Raw genomic sequence first — 14,569 nt, forward strand, 5'->3', positions numbered from 1 at the left:
GTCGATTTTTATACCACGTACGTGCCCCGTCTTCGAGGCAGAAACAGACACGACCCAGTTTCGCCACGTTGTCCCACTGATTCAACGTGGCTATGGGCTCGAAGTCTGCCAACCAGTCCTCAACGTCCTCGCGCTCCGTACCACGGAAACATCGCTGGTGCCCGTGGGCTTGCCAACGTATAGCGGTTCGACGTCGTGCTTCCCATGCCGGTTGGCGAGGTTTGCACCAAAGCGCTCGTTATGTTTGTCGACGTGGTGGTAGCAGTATTGTTGACTTCCGGGGGCAATAACCTGATTCGGCGGCTGGTCCGACGCACGGAAGTATTGATTGGCACTGGACTCGTATTATGGCACCCTGGGGGGAGGGGGAGGGTCTGCAGCATCCGTGAGACTACCCAGCACTTCTACCAGTTTGTCATGATGAATCACAAGTACTGGGGGTTTATCAAACCACTGAGTAGCTAGCTCTAGGACGATGCGTCAGTCGGGGCTGGCTCTCGAGAAGCGGAGAAGCACGCGATCTTCTTTTTTCCTCCAGATTGAGAGCCTATTTCGCAGTCGACCTACTACGTGTGAGTGGCAATATGCGCAGCACCTGGTAGGTGAGGCCGTTCACTCACGGGGTAGACTGCTTCGTGCAGTTGTCGAGCTCTACGGTCAGTTCGATGAGAGTAAATCTTCCGTCCACAACGCGCGGATCTCCAGCAAAAGGCCCTCGCTGGGTAAGTACTGCTCGGGAGTGAACAGCTAAGGCCTGTTGAGTGCAGGCACAGGTGATAGTTCCTGTAGTGGCTGTGGGCAAGCAGGAGGGGCAAACCTGTCTGCAAGCAGCTCGGCCAACTCCTGCATGGCGATCTTCATTGCAACAGCAACACAAAGAACCGGGCAGCAAGGCTCTCTGGCGCGAAGAACGGCTGCGAAGATGCGGCAGTCTTGGGCGTGGTTCTGAGGGTCATCTAGTGACAAGCAGAGGCTTCCCAAGCTCTGGCGACGACGGTGCCAGGCATGCCTGCGGCACACCACGCCAACACAGTTATAGGCACGCCAATGTTCCGCCTTCTGTGAGCGCACCACCACAATGTGCGCCCTGCGACGCGAAGGATGAAGAGGCAGGTGTCTGAAGCGGGAGTGCCCGCATACATAGTGCATTTGGGTGGTAGCTGCGTCGTGGCACTCGGCTAGCGCGGTGAAGAAGTCTGCAGAGACTGTCACTGTAGCGCACAGTTCTCTGATGTAGGTCCACTTCCCAACACTGTATGTCCGAGTGCACCTTATGTTAGCCGATGGGGGTCTGACCACGATGTGTAGTTGTCGGAGCCCTGAGAGTCCGGTGCATGTCGCCACTCATATTTACACGTGCCACCCACGAGAGCTAGGTTGATGGCACTGTCGGACACACCACGGTGCGCGAGAGTACAGCTACCCGTGTTTATAACGAGCAGCGCGGCTTTTTGCACGGCATCGAGGAGGTTGCTCCCACGGTGGTTCGTCACGCCACTGCCCCACGAGGTGTGGTGAGAGTAAAAGTCGCGACGAATGACCGCGTCGCGATTCAGGTGGTATGCGAGGCGGCATGCGAAATTGGTGTCTCAGCGGGCCGAGTAGTTCGATGTGCGCACAGTCAGAGTGACGGCTTCGATGGTGTCACAGAGAATGTCCTCGATGTCCACCGCAGCCTGAGGGAGGTCGGCACGCACATACATCAAAGCCCGCGACGTGCCGGGAGGATGCGAGGAAGTGCTGCACCGGACCGTGCGGCACTCGTCAAGTTCGCATGGCGTGGTGCTGTGATAGCCCACACAACCAGGCAGGTTGAGTGTTCCGACGCGTGCATAGGTTTCCTGCAGCCGCGTTGCACAGCTCGAACACATGTATAAACGACCAACGAGGACACGTCATTAGAACTCGGTCGGTGATTTGTAGCCAGATGATTCGTGGCAGAGGGCCTCCCACCTTGCTGAGTTCGAGCCTGGAAACACTGGTTCTGGTCAATAAAAGTTCATTTCAATTAATCAGACAGGAACGACGTCCTCATATTCATCTTCATGTCACGGCGCTTTGTGTCCAGTAGCTGGGTGAATGAATAACATGCACCTTGTTTAAGTTACCTCTTAAGAACCATTCCATATCATGCCAATTGTGAACCACAATATATTTTTTTGCCCGTAATATCCTTCTGGAACCCTTGATGTACGAATAAGAGAAACAACGCGGATCGTCACTTCAAGGAATTCAAGAACATGGGTGAGGCAGGATTTGAAGCAATGGCTTCTCAAATGTAATTGACTTCATTATTTCAGAACGTTGGTCACATAACTGTAAGTCACGCCAATAATTGCGTCGCAGTTCAAGAGCGCAAGGTGACGCGAGAAGGGTACTGCATGGAAGCGATCCGACCACTTTTCAATTTAGGCGCTTCTGGGACATTTCGAGTCTGACGACCACGCATAGCGCGCGCCATTATTCAACATTTCTTGTTAATATCTTTTTCATTCCATTTCTCTCCGCTGCAGTATAGGCCGCACACAGATCACGCCAATAAGACGGCCACGGCCGATTTTGTGACGTAACGGTGGCGCATGATAGCTGACCACAGCAGCGCATGCGCCGATATCGTGACATCGGTGTGAAAAAAAAATGCCGCCATATCCACGAAGTGAATGATGATGAGTGGGCGAAGCTCCGGAGGTAAACCTGGTAAACCATGAATCCTCCGTACATTTTGCCCACTCGATTTTATTGCAACGCTCCCCCTAGCGTACGTCGCCGCACTATATCGAACGATGACACGCGCCATATGTGGCATCATTCCTATTTTATAACACCTCGCATCTTTCATAATCAACTACAGGTACCGCCGTCTAGTTTATAACATCTTGCATCTTTTGGACGGACGGACGGACGGACGGATGGACGGATGGACGGACGGATGGATGGACGGACGGACGGATGGACGGACGGACGGTAGGACGGACGGACGGATGGATGGATGGATGGACGGACGGACGGGCGGACGGACGGACGGACGGATGGATGGATGGACGGACGGATGGATGGATGGACGGACGGACGGATGGACGGATGGATATGGCTGTACCCTTTAGATCGGGCGGTGGCTAGCGTAATACTTAGAACTGAACGAGAGGTGGCTACATACAGGGGACGCACAGCCCACGCCTTAAGGAGCTTCGCTCCTAAAAGCCACGGGCGGGCGGCCGACCTCCATTATGTATTATCGCTGCCAGTCGCGTTGCGCGATTGGGCGCCATATGCAATGGCTTGCCACGATATTCAGGCACGGGGCGTGTAGTAGTACGTGCGAGTCGCGTTGTCCTTGAACTTTTTTTTTCCGCGTGGACTTCATCTGGACTTACGGCACTTCGGACAACGACCTGCGTGGCCTGGCAATTCACCGAGGACCACCGAGAGCTTCTTCGTAGGCATCACATGGAAAATAAAAGGTGAGCGCTGTGGGAGCGTGTCCACCGAGCACCGCTCGCTATAGTTTTCTAGCTCAACCGAAATTTATAAGTTGCGTGGACCTTTAGCGAGATGGGTTCTTTGGGCAGTGCTCCCACTTCGGGTATACCCGTGGACAACATGTGCGTGTCAGGCGGAGCTCGTGGTTAGTCAGGCAGGTAAGACAGGTAGCTTTGTCAGCTGTTGTCCGCGGGAAAAATACCCCTCAGGGAGAGGCGTTGCGTCTCCAAGGCCATCATTTCGAGGCAGTCTTCTTGTACGGGTTCGGAATGTGGTTTTCGCGGGCCGCTTTTTGGCATCCTGGTGTTTTATTTTTTCTTTGCCTCGCCGGCTAACCAATCCCACACCTGGAGGGCTCCAATGTCTGAACTTCCGCAACGTCTGACGGCTGCACAACGCTTCGCATCGGGACGTGCTGCGGGTGGACTATTGGTTGGTTAACCTCCTTTTTTTCCCTAAAACTTCAAACACGCTCGTCATAGCCTTTTAACAAGTTACGGGAATTCAGTGCAGTGTAAGCGTACAATTCTTTTTTGCTTGTTTTGCGTTTAACGGTCATAATTCCAGTTAACACACGCAAACATCGCAGAGCTTTAACTATTACGGAGTTGTCAGGAATCATTGTTGACTCTAAGGCTACGTATTGACAACGAGAACCTGTCTTTCGGTGACCAGTATACCAGAGTACGAAATAGAGCGATAGCCCCGCCGCGGTGGTGAAGTGGCTAAGGTACTCGGCTGCTGACCCGCAGGTCGCGGATTCAAATCCCGGCTGCGGCGGCTGCATTTCCGATGGAGGCGGAAATGTTGTAGGCCCGTGTGCTCAGATTTGGGTGCACGCTAAAGAACCCCAGGTGGTCAACATTTTCGGAGCCCTCCGCCACGGCGTCTCTCATAATCATATGGTAGTTTTGGTTTTGGGACGTTAAACCCCACATATCAATCAAATCGATTGAAATGGAGCGATATCGTAGCACTAAACCCTATTCGTGTACATTCTTTCCGTAACTTGCCAAAGGATACTATCCAATTCAATTGGCAGGATTTTCCCTTTTTTTGCGTTGTTCGAGCGTGCCATTTGCCTTATTGCTTCCCCCTTTTTTCATAGCTTCGACTTCCTTCGTTGGACCGGAGAGCCATGGCCTCGTGCCCTGGCTTTATCTGTGAGACTTCCTTTTTTTCTGCGCGCTCGCGTAGGCTAACAATATTTTTTGTTCCAGGAGTGCTGACTCATTCGCACGCCCCATGCCTCGTCGGCGTATCTTCCGTGCTCTCACCGACGGTCTTTACGTTATCGCCAAGAATCTTCCGACGATTCTTTATTGGCGGACCTGCTGCCGGCCTTGCATCGAGTAAGCATGTCTCTCGTATCTCTCAGTAGTTTAACATGTAGGGCCACATCGCTTCTAGAATCTAGCTTATCCGTTAATAGCATCCATCGTTTTTTTTAACGTAGGATTAATACGGGCGTTTTCAAGGGTGTAAGGTGTTTTTGAATAACTCCCACCGTAGCGACTCGGCAGCCTACTACGTAGCTAATGATATAAACTGGCACGTGCATATGGGCTCTGCGGTCATGGTTGCCTTTCATTGTGGGCGCGTGTTACAGTCGACACCTGCACGTTACGTCGCCTCATTACGTGGCCTGTAGACGAGGTGTCGTGTCGCTTTCCTAGAAAGTGTGTCCGTAACGTGCAACTGCGCACCCTATCCTTAAACGCGTAGCCGAACGTACACGTCGCGTACTGAGGCGTTATAATGCGTTCATGTGGTTGGGTGTTTAGCGTTTTGGACACGTGCAGCCTCCAGTCTGAAAATGAGTTATGTAGTAAATGAACTTTTATTTGCGCTTGCCTGTGACCGTGTTCCAATATATCGCACCATTGCCAACTTGCATTGCCTGCTCACTACATTTTAAAAGTGATTTTATGCGTAAGTTTTGTTCAGTGGTCGCGTGGCGTTCTGCTGTCATACTAGTATTACTTTTGTCTCTGCTGTGACAAGACGTTGTGTAGTGTATTCGGCGCATATACCGTGTTTATGTAAAGTATTCCAAGAGATGACACTGCATTTTGTTGGTCTTCGTACTAAGTGAATGGGCTTGCACCTGCAGATCTGCCTTGCTGCTCATTTGTGTATTTCTTGTATTTTCATTGCTGTTAATTTCATGTATTCTGTAATTTGTGTGAAGGAGTATTCGGGATACACCCCGCGCTATAAACGCGCGAACTCTCCAAAAGTAAAGCACATGCGCTGTCACGCTCAGAAAGTTGCATTATGGTGGCATTCCTTGAACCAATGTTTCTGTGACGCTGCCAAACGTTGCATTTCATAAAACATTTGTAATCGAACACGGGTTTCTAAATGTGCGTCACATTTTTTCTCAACTACTTCTTTTGTATTGGCGCTGCCATACGTTTCTGGTGCAACTTTTACCAAGGCGCAACAAGTTGCAAACACTAGAGCTGTCTACAGCAATCGTTCTAGAGCATTGCTGGGGTGTCCGTATAACGTGGTGATTAGCTTATTAATTTGCGTAAGCACATTGCCAGATCACTTCACTTTTCTGAGGTCTTGTGTGTGGGGGGAGGGGGGAGGAGGGGAGCCTTCGGCATTACCATACACGTTTCCTCCAAATTTGACAGTGATTATTCAATACTACGTTCAGAGAAGGCATATCATTGGGGCATTAGCGGTAGCATGTAGGTCTATAACCGGGGTTATTTTTGTTTTAATCGATATTTTTTTTTCATTATCGCTACAGTTGCTTACATCCCAGCTTCTGGAAGCTCTCAAATAACCTCGGAAGCTTGCATTCTTTGCGATAATTTTAGAGAGTATTTTTAAAGTCCACGAAGCATTGAACAGGCGCACGCTCGAATTAACGCCCCTGCCAGAGCGCTTCACATCCAGGTTGAATCAAACCATGACTACATTAGTTTGTCGCTACATTGTTCAGTTTACCATGTTGTATTGTACAATAACCTAGCTGGTGTTAGAGGCTAAGTAGGCGTCTGCTAACTCAGTATAATCTGACGCATATCATTGTTTTAACGTTCGACGGGTTCCTGTTCATGGAGTGTGGCGAGTGGTGATCGCTGGGCCTCGAGAGGACCTCCTGCTTATAAGTTATCTCTCCCCGCTCCCGACTTACTACCCCGTGCTTATCGTCGCGTGAGCTGCAGGTTTTATTCCGCAACCATCGTTTACCTCGGTACTGAGTCGTGCAGCGGTCGGCTGTACTAGTTCTTGAGTGGTGGGTTTGCCGGCACGACGAAGCCATTTAGGATATCTCATGCTTAAGGAAATTTCGGTCGTCTTTAAATGAACACAACCGGTACAACTTCAGCTTGCTATGAGGGTTAGATTCTGAGGTTAGCGGAGGTGGCATACATCTTCGTAATTGACACGTTAATGCAAGCACAAGTATTTAATTACCAGTTGTGGCACAGCTATAGTATTCAAAACATTGTGGCTGTAACGCATACGTGCGACTCCCGCTAATGTGCGGTTAATACGATCTCTTATGACCTTTTTACTTCTATCGTGGCTAGATTTAACTGGAACACTCTCTATATAGCAAATGCCATGCGAACTATTTTGGCTAAATACTTGACCTTGAGTTCCTTTGATGGGACGGTAGATGGCAATGGAAACGCCATATATAAACCGCATAGGCATGTAGATGTTTCTGCGATCATTTCATTAGTGTTGCTAACTATACCATCGTAGCAGTAAAAGCACCTTTATTACTACCACTATAAATGAGCGTTGCTAAGCGTGAATTTGACTTGAAGTGAGACTGAGGTGACTGTACAGCTGGTACTGAATTTCACGGCCAACACTTCACTACCTTCACTAAACGTTTAATGTTTTTTTGTGATATCTAAATATCTAGTACAATGGGCGGTTGATTTCATTGGTGGGAATACATCCTCAAACTGTGGTCTTGCAAATAGGAACACAAGGGAACAGGGCGACAAAAGGTACATTTGGGTTCTGGTCTCCAGTCCTCGCGTTTAATGTGCCCGCCCACTTCCCAACTAATCGACAGTTATTCGGCGACTGCTTTTGCAGCTAGATATTTTGTTTCGTCACGCTTTAGAGGGTGAAAAGTTCATCTCCTACAGCGTGCCCAGTGAATTTGCCATCCCAGCATAAAGCCCAGCCAAATAACTTGATTAAGTACAACCATTGTCTGTTATGTCGTTGCAGTTCCGCAAGCGCCAGGTGCAACCGGTGCCACACAGTAAAAATTTTAACACCCAGAAGGGTGTAAATGAGCTTGTCCCGTGGACGACACCCTAAGGGTGTTAATTCAGCACCTTCCAAAAAGGGTGCTTTTTCATGCACCCTTAGAATAGGGTGTACATGTAAAAAAACTGTAGGGTGTTACAAAAACACCCTTAAGAAAGGGTGCCTTCGATGCCCATCACTTTTTTAGCACCCTCTGAGGAGGGTGCGAGAAGGGTGCACAAGGGTGTTGAGTGCCCATGGCAGGGGTGCCAGTATTCTTTTAGACTACACTAATAGATATCAGCATGCACTGATTACACACTACTTGAAGAAAGTGGTCCTGATTATCAATGGTGCGCCACCTGTCGAGCTCCATTCATTGCATCTGGGCAAAAATATAAACGCGTACTATCGTGTATGAACTTGTGCTGGATCTATATATATTCACAGTATATGCATAATGCGCGTTACAGAAAATGAAGCCTTGCTGCCCTTGCATATTGCGTTTATTTAATAGGCAAATAAAACATAAACATTTCTTCTGCCACACAACTTTTTCACCAGATATACTTTCACGTATACGTACACTACACATGCAACACCTCAAATGTTTATTATATTTATTCAGTTTCACTTCATTGACAATTCTTTGCAACATACAATTACACTGGTTTCAGTTTAGTATACTACTTCAAGTACATAGAGACTACAAATGAAATATACGCTAATACATCCCTATAATTCTTTCAAGTATCTACAATCCCAGTGGTTTCCAGTTTAATACTCCTTCATGTACACAATCGGTTAATAGGAATGAAATACAGGCAAATATATACTTATGATTCTTTCAAATATATACAATAACCATGATTTCACTATATACGCCTTCATGTACACAATTGTTTCCAAGAAGTGATGCACACAAAAATATATATGGATAGTGTTTTCAAATGTATACAATCACATTGGATTAAGCTTTGTATTCCTGGATGTATAACAATTGGTTGTGAGAAATGATGTACATGCGAACATATACGGGTTTTCGCACATATAACTTTAGCGAATACTTAAGAAACCAATACAATGATCAGAAACACAATAAGCTAAAAACGAACACAAAACTGAGTCAAAACACACAAAAACAAGGGTAATGCATAATTATGGCTAATGACACAGCTGGGTCACTTTATGCCAAATGTCCCAGCCATTTTGGCAACCATCTCAAATGTATTCGAAAAACTCGTGCTGCATTGAAAATAGTGAACTTCTGGAATATTTAGGAGAGGAAAAATATTTGGTCACGTGGCTGCCCTCTGAACTTCCTGGAATGCCGTCTAGGTGTTGTATGTGAAAAAGTTTATTTTAAAAGCACCGCTCCTTCTTTTTATACGAAACTTGGTCTACGTGTTACGTAACAAGAGCTTAATTTGGGAGAGTTGGTTCATCGTGGTTGTGTGCTAGTCACAGCGCGACAACTTTACGAAGAGACAGAAAGGACAGGAACGAGCACCGACTGTCAACTGAATTTAATGAATGTGCTACGAGCGCTTTTATACGGAGTACAAGAACAGTGTTCATGCGCGACGACACGTGTGAGCACTAAAGAATAATCTTAACTGTGAAAAGAATACTCCCTCTCGGAAAGGATAAGTGAACGTGTAGTGATGCACTGATCATTGGTTTACCTGATAAAAAATACTTCTACAAATGTTAAATTGGCATTAAGTAAACCTATTCTCGTGACGAATGGGGCAAGATTGACTATTCCTGTTGCTGTTTAGTACACACACTTTTGAAAGCTTCCAAGGGGTGGAAAACAACACGCTAATATCATATCTGCTGGCTATTTTTTTAATTGTGAGACACATGATGTGGTATAACATGCAAAGGTTTTGGTCATTGTTTTTTGTTGGTCCTGTCTTCCTTAACTTTACTTTCTGCAGGAGGGTTTTGCAAACGGGTGTGATGATTCTGTTGGGATACCCAGCAGCATCTTTTAGTCTTTTAATCTGGTTTTTAAACCTGACCTCACCCTTGTGCTAACATGACTTCTGAAGGGTGGCCTGAGTACATGTGGTATCAATTCCTCTTTCTACTAATTTTGAATGCCCACTATGAAAAGGTAGAACACTCTTAGCACTCCTGGGCTGATAGCACCAGCCAATACCCCAACAGCATCATCACACTTGTTTGCAAAACCCTCCTGCAGAAACTAAAGTTAAAGGAAACAGGACCAAAAGAAAAAGAGAATGACCAATCACCTTTGCATGTCACACGGTACTACGTACATAAGGTGTCTCACAATTTTAGGAACAGAGCCAGCAGATATGACATTGTTGTTTTCTACCCCTTGCAAGCTTTCAAAAGTGCATGTACTTACACCAACAGGAATAGTCAATCTTGCACCATTCATCGCTAAAATAGGTTTACTGAATGCCAATCTAATGTGTATGAGATACCGCTAGCACGTGGAAAAGTAAACATAGGACAAACTGGGCAATGCTTCAATGATCAAGCAAGACAGCATGCTTTAAATGTTAAGAAGGGCTATAGTAGTCTCATGGCCGGGCACCGTAAAGAATGTAAGTGTAGTCCTAGGTTTCATAAAACACGGTTTTTGAAAAAAAAAGCAAGCAGAAAAATGAGAGATTTTAGAACCCTTTATCAGGAAGGCCAAGGATCAATTCATCAGTACACCTTCACTAATCTTTTCCGAAAAAGAGTATTCTTTTCTCGGTTAAAATTATTTTGTCATGGTCACACATGTGTTGTTTCAGATGAGCCCTGGTCCTGTGCTCAGTATAAAAACGCTCGTAGCACCTTCAATAAAATTCAGTTGACAGCGCCCTTTCCTGTCCTTTTTGCGATACGATTTTTATTACAGAAAAAATTTCATTTTCTTACAATTTAGGTATAATGATGAGTTTTCATTGTATCACAACATGGAGCAAATTGCATCTCAATACGGACAAAAATCACAATTTTGTGAAATTCGTGATATTTTCTCGTATATTTCAAGAGCTTGAGAAGTCTAAAGATATTTTTACTCATAATATACCTCCTGTGGAGTAAGTATTCACTGCTCAGATATTCATACAAAGTGCAATATTGCAATAAAAAATGTAAACATAACACATTTGGCTTTATTCTTGGAAGCGAATGTGGCAAAAAAATTGCACTATTATTATTGAGCTTCAAATACCTTACAGAAGCACATTTACTTAACAGGTAGACCGAATTTGCTTTAGAAAAAATAAGCGGTAGTTTTAAAACGAAATTTTCCACAAACAGCACACAGACGGCATTATGCCAGGAAGTTATAAGCCAGCCACATAAACAAAACTTTTTTCTCGCTGAAATATTCTAGCAGTTCACTGTTTTCAGTGCAGTGAGTCAGCACTTTTTTTTTTTCAAATACAATTCAGATGGTCGCCAAAGCGGCTGAGACGTTTGGCATGGAATGGTCCAGCTATATTTAAGCAAAATACCTTACACAAATAACAATGTTTGTTCATCTACAATGACCACACTAGAAAAAGTTGTTCAGGCATTGTGACACTAAAATTTTCAGCGTCGTACTGCCTGAACAACTTCTTTGATAAACTCCAAACTCACGCCGAGAAAAAGCCGCTCAATCACGGTGGATGTTAAAGGCCTTGCGGCCGTAGACAATGTTGAAAATAAAAAAAAATCAACTCATCAGTGCTGTCACTCCTTCTTCGTCATTACTGACACGGAAGATTTTTCGGTTATCCATGTGGAGGTTCAGGAAGTAGGCTTGCTCTAGGCTGGGGCCGGGGGGTAGACTACGCAGGACGTCAGGGGCACCCTCCCATCCTGTAATTAGAGCAAATATGACTTCTCATAAAAGGATGTTCGTGCTGTTCTGGCCGCACCATATATAAAGAATGTGTAGTGTGTATCCTTCGAAATGGCGTGTAATTGAAATTACACTGAACTCGAAGCATACAACCCATACATTCCAATAATTTCGTATGATAAAAATAAGAGTTTTCCAGCATACAGCAAATTCCCGAAATGAGGTGAAGTGTAAGACTACAGCTCAAAAATGGCACTTACGAAAGCCTGAACTCACCTAAGAATCAAATTCCTTCTAGAGTAGTGAGCCAGTGTGAAAAACAATTCCTAAAGTACAACGTTCAGAACATGTAACATTAATCAAAATGCACAAGAAACTTACCTCTTCATGTACAAACAGTGAAGACATCTCTGCTTTCTCTTTTACATGAGAACAAATGATCTTGGGCGTGGCACTAGCGAAGAGGTCTGCAAAAAAAAAAAGTAAAAGATTTACTGACTTTAATCACGCCTCTAACAATCTGAGGAATTGTTACAAGTCACCAATCAGTGCAATTCTGACTGCCTCTATAAGGGCATCAAAAATGAACAATTTTCTCGTTCTTTCTACCCTCACAAGACGCTCCGTCAATGGAATCTAATCCAAATTTGACGCTGTGCTTCCTATTTGCCTGCTTTCTGGACGTAGAGCTGCGAACATGTGTTTTGTGCACCTAATCTAGCACAGAAATTCGTCATCTATAATTCAATCATCTTAATTCATTGTAATTTGATAAAAGATGTGATAGCTCGTCCAGTTTTTAAAGAGTTGCGGGCCTGCAATAGGCACTGCCTTGCACGTATGAAAGTACTTCTTTTTAAAAAAAATTCAAAGCTTGCTTTCAGAAAAAGCGTCTGGCATATTTCGACAACCAAGCCCATCCTCTGATGGCAATCAGGGGCACGCTATTAGCGATTATTGACTACGGGATTTACAAACGTAACCCGTGCCTAAATACTCAGTTAAACACAATCACGCAAGTAAGAGCGCTCGAACGACACCAACGCGCGCGGACGCCGACTACGTTGCAGCAGCCATGGCTTATGCTAGAGCTACCGCACATAGCTCCAACAGTCACGTATACTCTCTCGATTCTGTTATAACGCCGAACATTATCGCAGATGAAAGCGAAGCACGAAAACAGCAAACAGAAACGATGGAAAACAACGCACGGCGATGGCCACAACAACGCGCCTTTGGAAGTCTGCTAGATCTTTCCCTGTTGCTGATGGCACTTGTCCTAAATAGCTTAAAAGACCGATGCGCACGTGCTAGGAGCATCGCGGCATATCAGCACCTCCAACTATACCGTCTTTAAGCAAAAAAAAAAAGCCATTTCGTACAGTGCGCCTCTATACATAATTTTTGCTTTTTCTTTCTTTTTTTACGCTTACACTTACAGAAGCACGTTGCACATTTGAGTATTAATAGAAATGTTATTACGATGTAGCCCAAAGCACATCTTAAAACAATATCAATCACTTTGTGCAGTGTAGAGACAATGTGCGATTAGCTACTAATCCTGCCCTTGTTAAGTGATAACATCACTCACTGTATGAGTGATGCAGGCACTTACACAACATCGCGCATAGCAGTGTGAACTTGTTAAGTCACACGTTTAATCGGGCATCTGCAACAGGCCCGCGAACGCATGCTGTTGTAAATGGCTGGAAGCCTACTTCGGCAGAGCTGCTGCAGGCGCCCAGCTAGCGCTGTATGATTACTACCTACGAAAACAGTACACTCACCGTTAACAGGCCCACGTTGTCCGTGTCCGCCACTCCATGAATATTCCTTAATCCGAGCGTCACTTCGAACACGGTGTCACGCGTGACCACCATTGAATATGCGCCTGTTCGCTAGAACACACACAGCGGCCAAGACCCCAGACCAACGCAACGCATTTGAAAGACGATGAGACAGAGAGAGCGACGTTGAGAGAGAAAAGGAGGAGGCACCGGCGGCGGCGAAAGCGCCCCAGACCAACGCAACGCATTTGAAAGACGATGAGACAGAGAGAGCGACGTTGAGAGAGAAAAGGAGGAGGCACTGGCGGCGGCGAAAGCGCCGCGGCGGCGCCGCAGCTGTCGACGCAGGTGTTTGGTGACGCAACTATTCGCTTATCTACACCGCCGTTGTGGCAGCAACGCTGGCCGGGGTGAGCGGGGGGGGGGGGGGGGAGGAGCTTGAAACCCGCCAGGACGGCGCCGAAAGGCAAACGCTATGGCGCATACGGCGGACGGCCGTTCGGTGCGGAATGACTCCTTGTAAACGGCAACTCTCCTTCCAGCCAGTCGCACAGCGACGCAGGTTATTTCCCAGCCTCGGGTTCTTTGAGTATTTTGACGGAATGCGATTGCAGTGGGCGAAAAATAGTGAAGCAAAACTTGCGGAAAACAAAGTGCACCATGGAATGGGCCAGAAACAATAATTATTTCGTCCTCGGTGGCATTAGCGGGAGAGCATCGCTACACCTTTTTCCAGAAGAATTTCTTTTTGCATTGTCTGTGTCTGGCACTTCTGCGTATGGTGCCGCAAACACTGAATGCGTAGTCGAAGCTGGAACAAATTAATCCACAGTCGCGGATGTTTAGAAGGCTTGTCACGCACCACGAAACGTGCCGAGGTTGTTATAACAAACTTTTTGCTGACCACATGATGAGCACATAATTCCATATGGTTGCCCAATGAGCTAGCTAAGCACCTGTAGCAAAGGCAGGGCACGTTCTTGTTAAACGTTGTTAATATAAACGATGGTTTTGCATAAGTGCAGTGACAGCTTTCCGTGGGAATTGTTCATAACCCCCGTTTTCGAGCGTAGAAGCACCTCAGCGTACCTAATCAGCTACCACAGCAAGTTCGTAAGCAACGATCAGGTACGAAAATGTGCAGCTGTTTTCCATGTACTGAATAGTCCGTGTACAGTACGTTGACCACCGCCATTCCTTAAGCCACCTCCCATATAGACTCCCAGTCTGAACATGTGTGGGACCT

General features: G+C 46.2%; 1 long non-coding RNA gene across 1 annotated transcript; it reads right to left on the bottom strand.

Moving 5' to 3' along the window:
• Window positions 1-10,863: 10,863 nt before the first annotated feature.
• On the bottom strand, window positions 10,864-13,406 carry LOC142764746 (uncharacterized). The gene is made up of 3 exons (XR_012883856.1): window positions 13,324-13,406; window positions 11,918-12,003; window positions 10,864-11,553 (listed from the first exon to the last, which is right to left on the bottom strand). It is a non-coding gene; the product is annotated as an uncharacterized LOC142764746 (long non-coding RNA).
• Window positions 13,407-14,569: the final 1,163 nt, after the last annotated feature.

This window comes from Rhipicephalus microplus, chromosome 6 (genome assembly GCF_043290135.1).
Source record: "Rhipicephalus microplus isolate Deutch F79 chromosome 6, USDA_Rmic, whole genome shotgun sequence".
NCBI lineage: Eukaryota > Metazoa > Arthropoda > Arachnida > Ixodida > Ixodidae > Rhipicephalus > Rhipicephalus microplus.